The sequence below is a fragment of the Fringilla coelebs genome (genome assembly GCF_963513975.1).
Source record: "Fringilla coelebs genome assembly, contig: SCAFFOLD_30, whole genome shotgun sequence".
In the NCBI taxonomy this organism is placed as follows: domain Eukaryota; kingdom Metazoa; phylum Chordata; class Aves; order Passeriformes; family Fringillidae; genus Fringilla; species Fringilla coelebs.
Genome location: NW_028167448.1, coordinates 1,615,685 through 1,625,093, shown reverse-complemented (window position 1 = coordinate 1,625,093; position 9,409 = coordinate 1,615,685).

Sequence of the window (9,409 nt, the reverse complement as noted above, 5' to 3'; positions counted from 1 at the left end):
AGGAAGATGTGAGGTGATCTCTAGGGGACAAAATTATTTTTGAGGAAAAGTTTGAGTCATTTCTAGAGGACACATAGAGATCATTTTGTGACAAAACCTAAGGTAAATGTTAGGGGAAAGAATGAACATTTGGGGGGTAAAATCTCAGGTTCTCTGCCTTCCCACTACCTCATCCCATGCCCCAGCAGGGGAGCTTTGCCCTCCCTGTCCCCAGCCAGCCCAGCCCGGCCACCTCAGGGCTGCCCCCACCCTCCTGCTGAGGCCCGGCCTCGAGGGCTTCTGCCGCAGGCCTGGGAGACGCTCCGGGGAAGCGCCCGAGCAGCCGGGGGCCAGGGACAAGGCAGCTTGTGGCCTCTGGCACTAATTTCCTCAGGGCTTCCCATTGCCCAGGCTCCTCAGGAGCCTCCTGTGGTTCTGCCAATTGACAAAGGCAATTTAAAGGACACACCACTGGAAATAATGTTCTTATTTTACTGTCAATAAGAAGGAACCACAGTGTAAGATGATACATTCAATAAAAAATGTGCACTTCGTTTTAGTGACAAGCAAAAGCAAGCAAGGTAGTGCACCTAAATCAGTATTATGAGAGAGAAAGGAGAGTGATTTAGAAAGAATCATCACCAATTGCCTAAATTGTTTATCATCTTGCAGATCTGCACTTGCTGGGGAGCCATTTTGCACCAAGGATGTGGAGAACCATTCCCAGTAACTGGGAAAATCCTAGGCCATCCATTCACCCAGAGATGAGATGTCCAAATTTGCCCCAAATGTGGATCCAGCTTTTATAGGCCAAAAAGAGCAAGTCAATGTGACTCAATTGTATTTTTAGCCCACAAACCCCTGCAGCTGATGGCACACTTCACAACCAGTAGGGACACAGCTAGGCCAAAGCCCAGACCTCTGCTGGGAGGGTTTCCCCTCAAATACCCTTCAAAAAAACCTCTCTTCAAGTCAGCTGGGAAAATTTCTTAAAATGATACATTTCTGGCACCTAACTACACAGGGTTATGTGAAAGTTTCTGAAGCAACTGGCTTGGAGTCAAAGAGCCAGCATTAAGAGTCCTTGTCATCTGTTTGTAGCTAAATAACACTTCAGGGGACTTGAAGGAGTTTGGAATGAGTTAGAGACTGGACCTCTGAGTTTTTTAAATGATGCCATTTCTTTTTCTTATCTTCTACATAGACAGGAAGGGTGAGTTTGGCTCACATCTCCACTGCAAGGCTCAGAAGATCACAAGACTCCTAGTTACAAGACCTTTTAAGGATTTATTGGCTAATAAAACACTGTCAACAAGGATATTTATGTTTGTCTGGGTTTGAAAAGACAGGTGTCTGCTAAGGAAGGCAGGAGTCTCCCCTGAAATGGAAAATGTGAACCCCCTCCCTCCAAATTGTCATAAATTTGAAATTAAGGGGCTCTCAGGCAAAGATATGGGAGTAGGAATAACAGTTCTTTGGTAGGGAAAGAAAAAAAAAAAACAAAAAACCAATGCAGTAATACAAAACAACACTGACAGAGTCAGAATATGGCCTGACGCCCTGTGTGTCAGGGTGTTGGTAGCAGTCCCATTAAATGATGGCTGCAGTCCTCCTGGAGAGACAGGTATGGTTCTGTTGAAGCACTGATCCTGTAGAAGGGTGGAGTTTTCCTCTGAAGATCCACTGGTGGTGTAGATTGGTCTGGTCTTCCTCTGGGAATCCAGTGGGAAAGGTCAGCTCATTTAGGAATCCAGTGGGAAAGGTGCTGTGGTGTTCCAACTGTCAGATTATATCCAGGAAGGAATGCTTGGCTTCTCCCCCTGGGCGGAGCTTCTCCCAATGGGATGATGTAATTTTATCAGTCATGCAGTGACACTCAATGGCCCATGAACAGAAGATATTCCCCGAGGTAGAACTGGTTTGTGGGACAGATAAAGAAAACTGCCCTACTTCTGACAGATGGCAAATAGAATACAGACATTATCTTTCAATGCAGGACATTATCCATCCCTTATTCTATTTCCATCTACATCACAATGAAACCTTACACACACTTCTCACTTAAGGCTGGCTTTCCCTGTGGTACACAATGGCTTTCTCCATCTTTCTGCATTACCCACCAAGTGTAACCGGGTCCTTGAGACAAAACCAATCCCACATATAGGTTTGTCTTTGCCTGAGGTGGGATTGATCCAGTCTTAATCCCTCTCATATGTACCACAGGGACTTTATCTCCATCCACTGTGTGCAGGGGTTCAGACTGGGCAGGACCAGCTCAATTGATGGACCCTTGGGTGTGGACCATCCAGGTTGCTTTTGCTAAGTTAATTTCCCAATTTCTAAAAGTTCCCCTGCCAAGTGCCTTCAGGGTAGTCACAAGTAGTCTGTTACACCATTGAAGTTTCCCTGCAGCTGGTGCATGATTGGGGATATGGTATATCCATTCAATACTATGTTCCCTGGCCCAGGTGTTGATAGGGCCATTCTTGAAATGAGTCCCGTTGTTGGACTCAGTTCTCTCAGGGGTTCCATGTCTCCACAGGATTTGCTTTTCCAGGCCAAGGATGGTGTTCTGTGCAGTGGCCTGAGGCACAGGGTAGGTCTCCAACCATCCTGTGGTGGCCTCCACCATGGTCAGCACATAGTGCTTGCCTTGGCGTGTCTGGGGCAGTGGGATGTAGTTCATCTGCCAGGCCTCCCCATACTTGTACTTGGACCACTGCACACCATACCACAGTGGCTTCACTCGCCTGGACTGTTTGATCTTATCACACGTCTCACAAACATGGATAACCTGCAAAACCCTGTCCATTCTTAAATCCACCCCTCGGTCTCGTGCCCACTCATAGGTGGCATCTCTGCCCTGATGACCTGAGGCATCATGGGCCCATCGAGCTGAGAACAACTGCCCGTTATGTTGCCAATCTAAGTCTATCTTTGACACCTCTATCTTTGCTGCCTGATCTACCTGCTCGTTGTTTCGGTGCTCCTCATTGGCTCTACTCTTGGGGACATGGGCATCTACATGATGGATTTTCACAGACAGATTTTCTACCCAAGAGGCAATGATTTTTCCATTCATCAGCAGCCCAGACTCTTTCCTCTACGCTGCTGGTTGGCCTTTTTCTACCTTTCCAGCCAATGCCACAGTGCATTGGCTACCATCCATGAATCAGTGTAAAGGTAGAGCTTTGGCCATTTCTCTCTTTCAGCAATGTCCAGGGCCAGCTGAATGGCCTTGAGTTCAGCAAGTTGACTTGATCCACTTTTCCTTCGGTAGCTTGAGCAGCCTGTCGTGTGGGGCTCCATATGGCTGCTTTCCACTTCCAATTCATCCCTACAATGCGACTGGAACCATCAGTGAAAAGAGCGTAGCGTGCATCCTCTGCTGGTAATTAGTTTTATGGTGGAGCTTCTTCAGCCCTTGCCACTTCTTGCCGATCCTCTTTGTCAGCGAGACTACAGTTTCCCCCTTCCGGCCAGTTTGTAATTATTTCCAGAATCCCAAGGCGATTAAGGTTTCCAATACAGGCACACTGTGTGATGAGGGCAATCCATTTGCTCCATGTGCTGTTGGTGACGTGGTGGGTAGAGGGAACCTTTCCTTTAAACATCCACCCTAGCACCAGTAGTCAGGCTGCCAGGAGGACTTGTGCTTCTGTGCCAATCACCTCTGAGGCCCCTTGAACTCCTTTACAGGCAGCCAAGATTTCCTTCCCTGTGGGAGTGGAGTTGGCTTCAGACCCTCTGTAACTTTGGCTCCAGAATCCCAGTGCTCGGCCTTGGGTCTCCCCAGGAACATTCTGCTAAAGGCTCCAGGACAGACCACGGTTCCTGGTTGCAGAGTAGAGCACATTCTTCCCCTCTGGTCCCCTTCTCACTGGGCCAAGGGCTAGTGCATGAGTGATCTCCTGCTTGATCTGGGCAAAGGCTTGTTGCTGCTCAGGGCCCCAGTGGAAATCATTCTTCTTGTGGGTGACCAGGTAAAGAGGGCTCACAATCTGGCTGTACTCAAGAATGTGCATTCTCCAAAAACCTATGGTGCCTAGGAAAGCTTGTGTTTCTTTCTTGCAGGTCAGTAAAGACGCCTGCGATCTTACTGATGAGCTCAGTGGGAATCTGACGCCATCCATCTTGCAACTTTACCCCAGGAAGTGGATCTCTCGGGCAGGTCCTGTGACTTTGCTCTTCTGGATGCCAAAGCCAGCTTCCAGCAGACTCTGGATGATTTTCTCTCCTTTCTCAAATACTTCCATTGTCGTGTTCCCCCACACAAAGATATCATTGATGTACTGCAGATCTTCTGGAGCTTCACCCTTTTCCAGTGCAGCCTGGATCAGTCCATGGCAGATGGTGGGGCTGTGCTTCCACCCCTGAGGCAGTTGGTTCCAGGTGCACTGCATGCCCCTCCAGGTGAAAGAAACCTGAGGCCTGCATTCTGCTGCCAGAGGAATGAAGAAAAATGCATTGGCAATGTCAATAGTGGCAAAGCACTTTGCTGCGTTGGACTCCAGCTCGTACTGGAGTTCCAGCATGTCTGGCACAGCAGATGCTGGTAACTGGCACTTGTTGCTCTTCCACCTTCAGGAGTCCTACTGCAGATGGGTTTTCTGATAGTCCAGGCAAGGTGTTCAATGGCTTCATGTTCTCAGCCTCTGCAGCATCTATGCCAAAAGCTCACCTGAGTCCCTTTGGGTCTTTGTAAGGCTGTTCCAGAGGAAGTCTATGCCCAGAATACACGGGGCCTCTGGGCCAGTCACAATAGGATGTTTCTGCCAGTCCTTCCCAGTCAGGCTCACCTGGGCTCCCAACAGGGTCAATTGCTGCCATCCCCCATCACCCCAGCAATGGAAACAGGTTGTGCCCCCACATGTCCCAATGGCATTAGGGTACACTGCACACCAGTATCAACTAAGGCATCGTATTTTTGTAGCTCTGATGTGCCAGGCCATCAGATCCACACCGTCCAGAAGATCCGGTTTTCCCATGCCTCTTCCTGGCTAGAGGCAGTGCCCTCCTAGCCCTGGTTATTATTTCTTTCCTGGGCATACGCTGTAGAGGTTCCTTCAAAGGGATCTGACAGATCATATCCGGCAGCTCGGTCATGGGAGGTTGAGGCTGCCTTCCCTTTAGTAGAACTCCCTTGGTTAGTGTTTCCCTCCTTGAGTCGACGCACCCATGCTGCCAGGACAGAAGTGGGTTTCCATCCTACCTTCCCATGTCTTCCCCATGGTCATGCAGGAAGAACCACAGGTCAGCCCTTGGGGTGTACCCTCTCTCTCTAGCTGGGGGACGCTGGGCTCTGACTTTGGGGCCTGTGACTGGCACAGGTGCTGCACTGATCTTCCTCTCCTCCTCCTTCATCTCCCTCATCTCTTCTTTGATCAGGTCTTTGATCACAGCAGAGACTTGAGCCTGCATTGGGCCATTGATCATACTCTCACAATTTCTAAGCTTGGTGACAGAATCCACTGTCTCTCAGTTGTTATCAGCATTAATCATTGCAATGAAGGTGGTGTATTGGGATGGTCCCAGATTTGCCAGACTCCACAGCATTTGCCCTGTGCGCCTGACCTTGTCGGGGTCACTATCATGCTGTCCATCCTTCCCAAAGTGTACCTCCAATACTGCCACTTTTATCAGCTGTTGGATCTCTTCCTCAAGGGTCTTTAGCCACACTCTATGGTGGTGCTCCTGCATTCTCTCCCTGTGGACAAACCTCTTTCTCACACTCATTAAAGCTGTTCCCAGAGGGAAAGGGACCCTGACTCCCTTACAAAAATCTGATTCATACTTGAGTCCTGGGTTAATGGTCCCAAATTCCTTACCTCACCACCATCCAGATGCACGCCTGTACCCATAAAGTCACAGACCCAGAGTAACCAGGTTGTATAAGCCTCACGTCCCCGTTGTACAATGTCTTTGTGCAGTTCACCCACAGGGACTTTCGTACATCAGGGACTCAGTGATGATCTCAACCACTGGGTCTCCTGTGGGATTTGAGGGCCCTCCATTCTTATCCTTACCTGGATGCTCTGATTTCATCTTAGGTCTCCTTGTTTCCACAGGGGCGACTGCTGCTGGCTGTGACTGCCTTTGCAGTTCAGCTGGAACCTGGATGGTTGTAACATCTGTGGGTTCCACTGCTGCACCATCTGACTCTCCCTCTTTAAGGCAGGGGAAGGGTTTCTCAACACATGGGGAAATGTACTCCTTCAGCATCTGGCCCATCTCCTTCACCAGAACCCCCACCCAATCTGGGTGGTTCATTTCTGAGGTGGGCTGTGGGGCAGGGTCAGGCTCTGGGGCAGCAGCATCCCTTGTCTCTGGTAGGTGTCAACATAGTTATCCAGGTAAATCTTCCTTCATGTCTGAATGCTAAATAGAACAGGCTTACCAGAAACACCAACCACTGTATGATATCATTAGCATTTCGAGTGGATCTGAACCCTTTGAAAACTGGTGGAGCAGAACCAAAGAGCTGGGTGAAGGGTTGGGAGAAAATTTCCCCCAGTGTAATTTCTTCACAGCAAGTATCATTATTAAAGTAACCCCAAAACCACACAGTTAGTGTGTGATAGCTCTGAATCCATGTGCCTGCCTTCCAGAGGAAGTTAAAGATCCACGAATTCCCCCCCTCATTAATCCAAAAGGCACTCTGGATAATAGCCACAGTAGCCTTAATTATGGTTAGCCTGTGTTCCCAGGGATGGCCGGGGTGCTCCTGATGGGGCAGAAGGAAGAGCTCCAGGCCCTCAGTGAGGGTGAGTGAGGGCAGCGGGCTGTCAGCGAGGGCTGGCCGGGGAGTTGCAATGCCCGGGCAGGGAGCTGCAATCCCTGCCCCGGCTGCAGTGGGCTTCACTCCTTGTGGGGATGAGGGGTGGCGTGGGCAGAGCACACAGAGATTTCAGAGACATAGGTGAGGGGTTCATGGCCAGCACCTTGCAGCTGATCCCCTTGGCCCCTCCTCTCCTGTGGCCATGGCAAAAGCTGGGTGGGATGGCCCTGGCAGGAAGGTGTCCGTGGATTCCTGCACATCCAGGTTCTGACTGTGGCTCTGCTCCTCTCTCTTCCAGCCCTTCAAGGCCTGAGTGAAGACAACAGCCCCTCCCATAGAAGCACATTTATACAAATGATGTTTGAGGGAAGAGCTGCAGAACTACTTTCATCTGCTGGCTCAGAAGAACCAGCATCTCTTGAAGACCTCCAGATCCCTTGCAAGGTGAGACCACCTGGAGACCAGAGGAGACCAGCTGGACTTCCTGGCACAGCTGATGATTGGCACAGCTGAGCCTGTGGGAAGCTCCCATAGCTCCTGCCTTCTCCCTCCCCGTTTACAGCTCCCTGCCTCCAGCCATCAGACCCTGCCCATCCCCTTTCTTCCCTCCCAGCTCATCCCTTTGCTTCACCTTCCATTAATAAACAGTTTGGCTTCTTTGCTTTACCTGCATCTCTGTGGAGCTGGAGCGATGCAAATCTGGAGCCCTGGGATACACAGGCCTCTCCTGCCATTCTCTTCCACGCCATGTTTTGTGCACAGACACAGAGGAACGAGGGCAGATCAGGCTGGAAAGGTCCCTGTGCTGGAGGTCCAGTTCCACAACACTGTGGAGTTACAGATCTTGCTGAGCACCCTGGAGCCCTCAGAGTCTGGAAGAGCCCACGTGAAGATGCTCTGAACCCAGCGGTGAGGGATTCCATGGCTGTCTTGGTTTAGAAAGACAGGTGCCTGTTAAAGGAGACAGGAGCCTCCCCTGAAATGGAGAATGCAAACCCTCCCCAGCCCTCCGAATTAGTATGAATAAGGGGCTCTCAGGCAAAAAATATGGGAGCAGGAAATAACAGTTCTTAAACAGGGAAAGGGAAAAAAACAATATAAAAGAAAAAAATAAAAATACAACAATGCAATGCACCAGAACAACACTGTCAGAGTCAGAACACGACCTGACACCCTGTGGGTCAGGGTGTTGGTAGCAGTCCAGTCGGAAAAGAGGCTGCAGTCCTCCTGGAGTGTCAGGCGTGGTTCTGTTGGAGCAGGGGAGTCCTGTAGGAAAGGGGTGTCTTCTTCTTCCGCAGATCCGTGGAAGTAGAAGCAGCTGCTGTTCCTCTGGGTAGTCCAGTGGAGCAAAGGCTGTCTTGGTGTCAGAACCTTGCAGGTTATACCTGCATGGCACTGCTTGGCTCCTCCCTCTGGGCGGAGCATCTCACAATGGGTTGCTATAGTTCTTATCACTCATGTGGTGACATTCAATAGCCCCTTATCAGCAGATGCCCCTTGTTGATTATGATCACTCAGGAAGAGAGATAAGGAGCAATGCCTGCTTGACACCAGACAACTGCCATACAGATGGCAATAGAATACATCTTGCCTTGCAATCTGGAACAATGGCAAGCATCCATGGAGGGTAAAGGAGCTTGAAATGCTGGAAGGTTTCAAGAACAGCTTCCTGAAAGCACGCCAGTGCTCCATCCCTGCACAAGATCAGGAAGAGGGCAGAACCAGAGACCATCTGGGCTTAACAGAGAGCTTTGGGTGTGCCTAAGAGCAAATGGAGCAGCAGCACAGTGCCCGAGACTCAGATGTGCCACCGTGCCAGTGCCTGGAGCGCTGTCAGGCAGTGCTGGGATCCCAGGTGTGGTTCTGGTCCTCACAAGTGAGAAATGGCAGCCCCAGGCTCAGACCCAGTCAGAAAGACAACCAAGTGAGACCAGAGGGAGGGCAGCCTTCCAGTTTCTCTTGGGCATGGCTGCAAAACAACCCCTGCTGCTTCTTCTTCCTGTGTTTGGGGTGTGCGGGTGGCAGAGCCAGCCAGGTTGCGCCCTGCGTTCCAAAGCCTGTTGGGAGCGGGCATGAAAAGCGCTGCATGCACAGCAGAGAGTCCTGGAAAGTGCTGGCAAGAGCGTCCTGTGGAGACAGGACTCTGGGCTCTGGCTGGGAACAGCCTGGTTTTGCTGCTGTGACCACAGACAGGAGTTGAGGCAGGTGAAGAGGCAGCAGGTAGCTTGTGTTTGTAGAGAGCCTGGGGCTGCACCTCTGAAACTCCACCTGGAAACACACTTGGGGGAATACGAGCTAGAGCTGGAGTGCCTGTCCTGAAATGAACTGGAGTCATTCAGCCTTGCCATCTTTTCTCAAGAGTGTGTTGGTGTTCCCCAGGAAAGCTAAACATTTGGGGAAATGCCCTTGGAGGAAAGGGCCTTGCTTGTCAAGGAAAGTGCTTCCCAGGGAGCTCCTAGGGAGGTGGGAAGGGTGATCCAGGAGCCCTAGGCCTGGCAGCCTGAGCTTGCCACCAGGAAAGGCCTTGGAGCAGATCCTCCTGAGTGCCATCCCACGGCACGTGCAGGGAACCAGGGCGTCTGCTTGAGGGTGGGAAAGCTCTCCGGAGGGACAGGGACAGCTGGGGAACCTGGTGAGGTGTTGAGGGCTTCT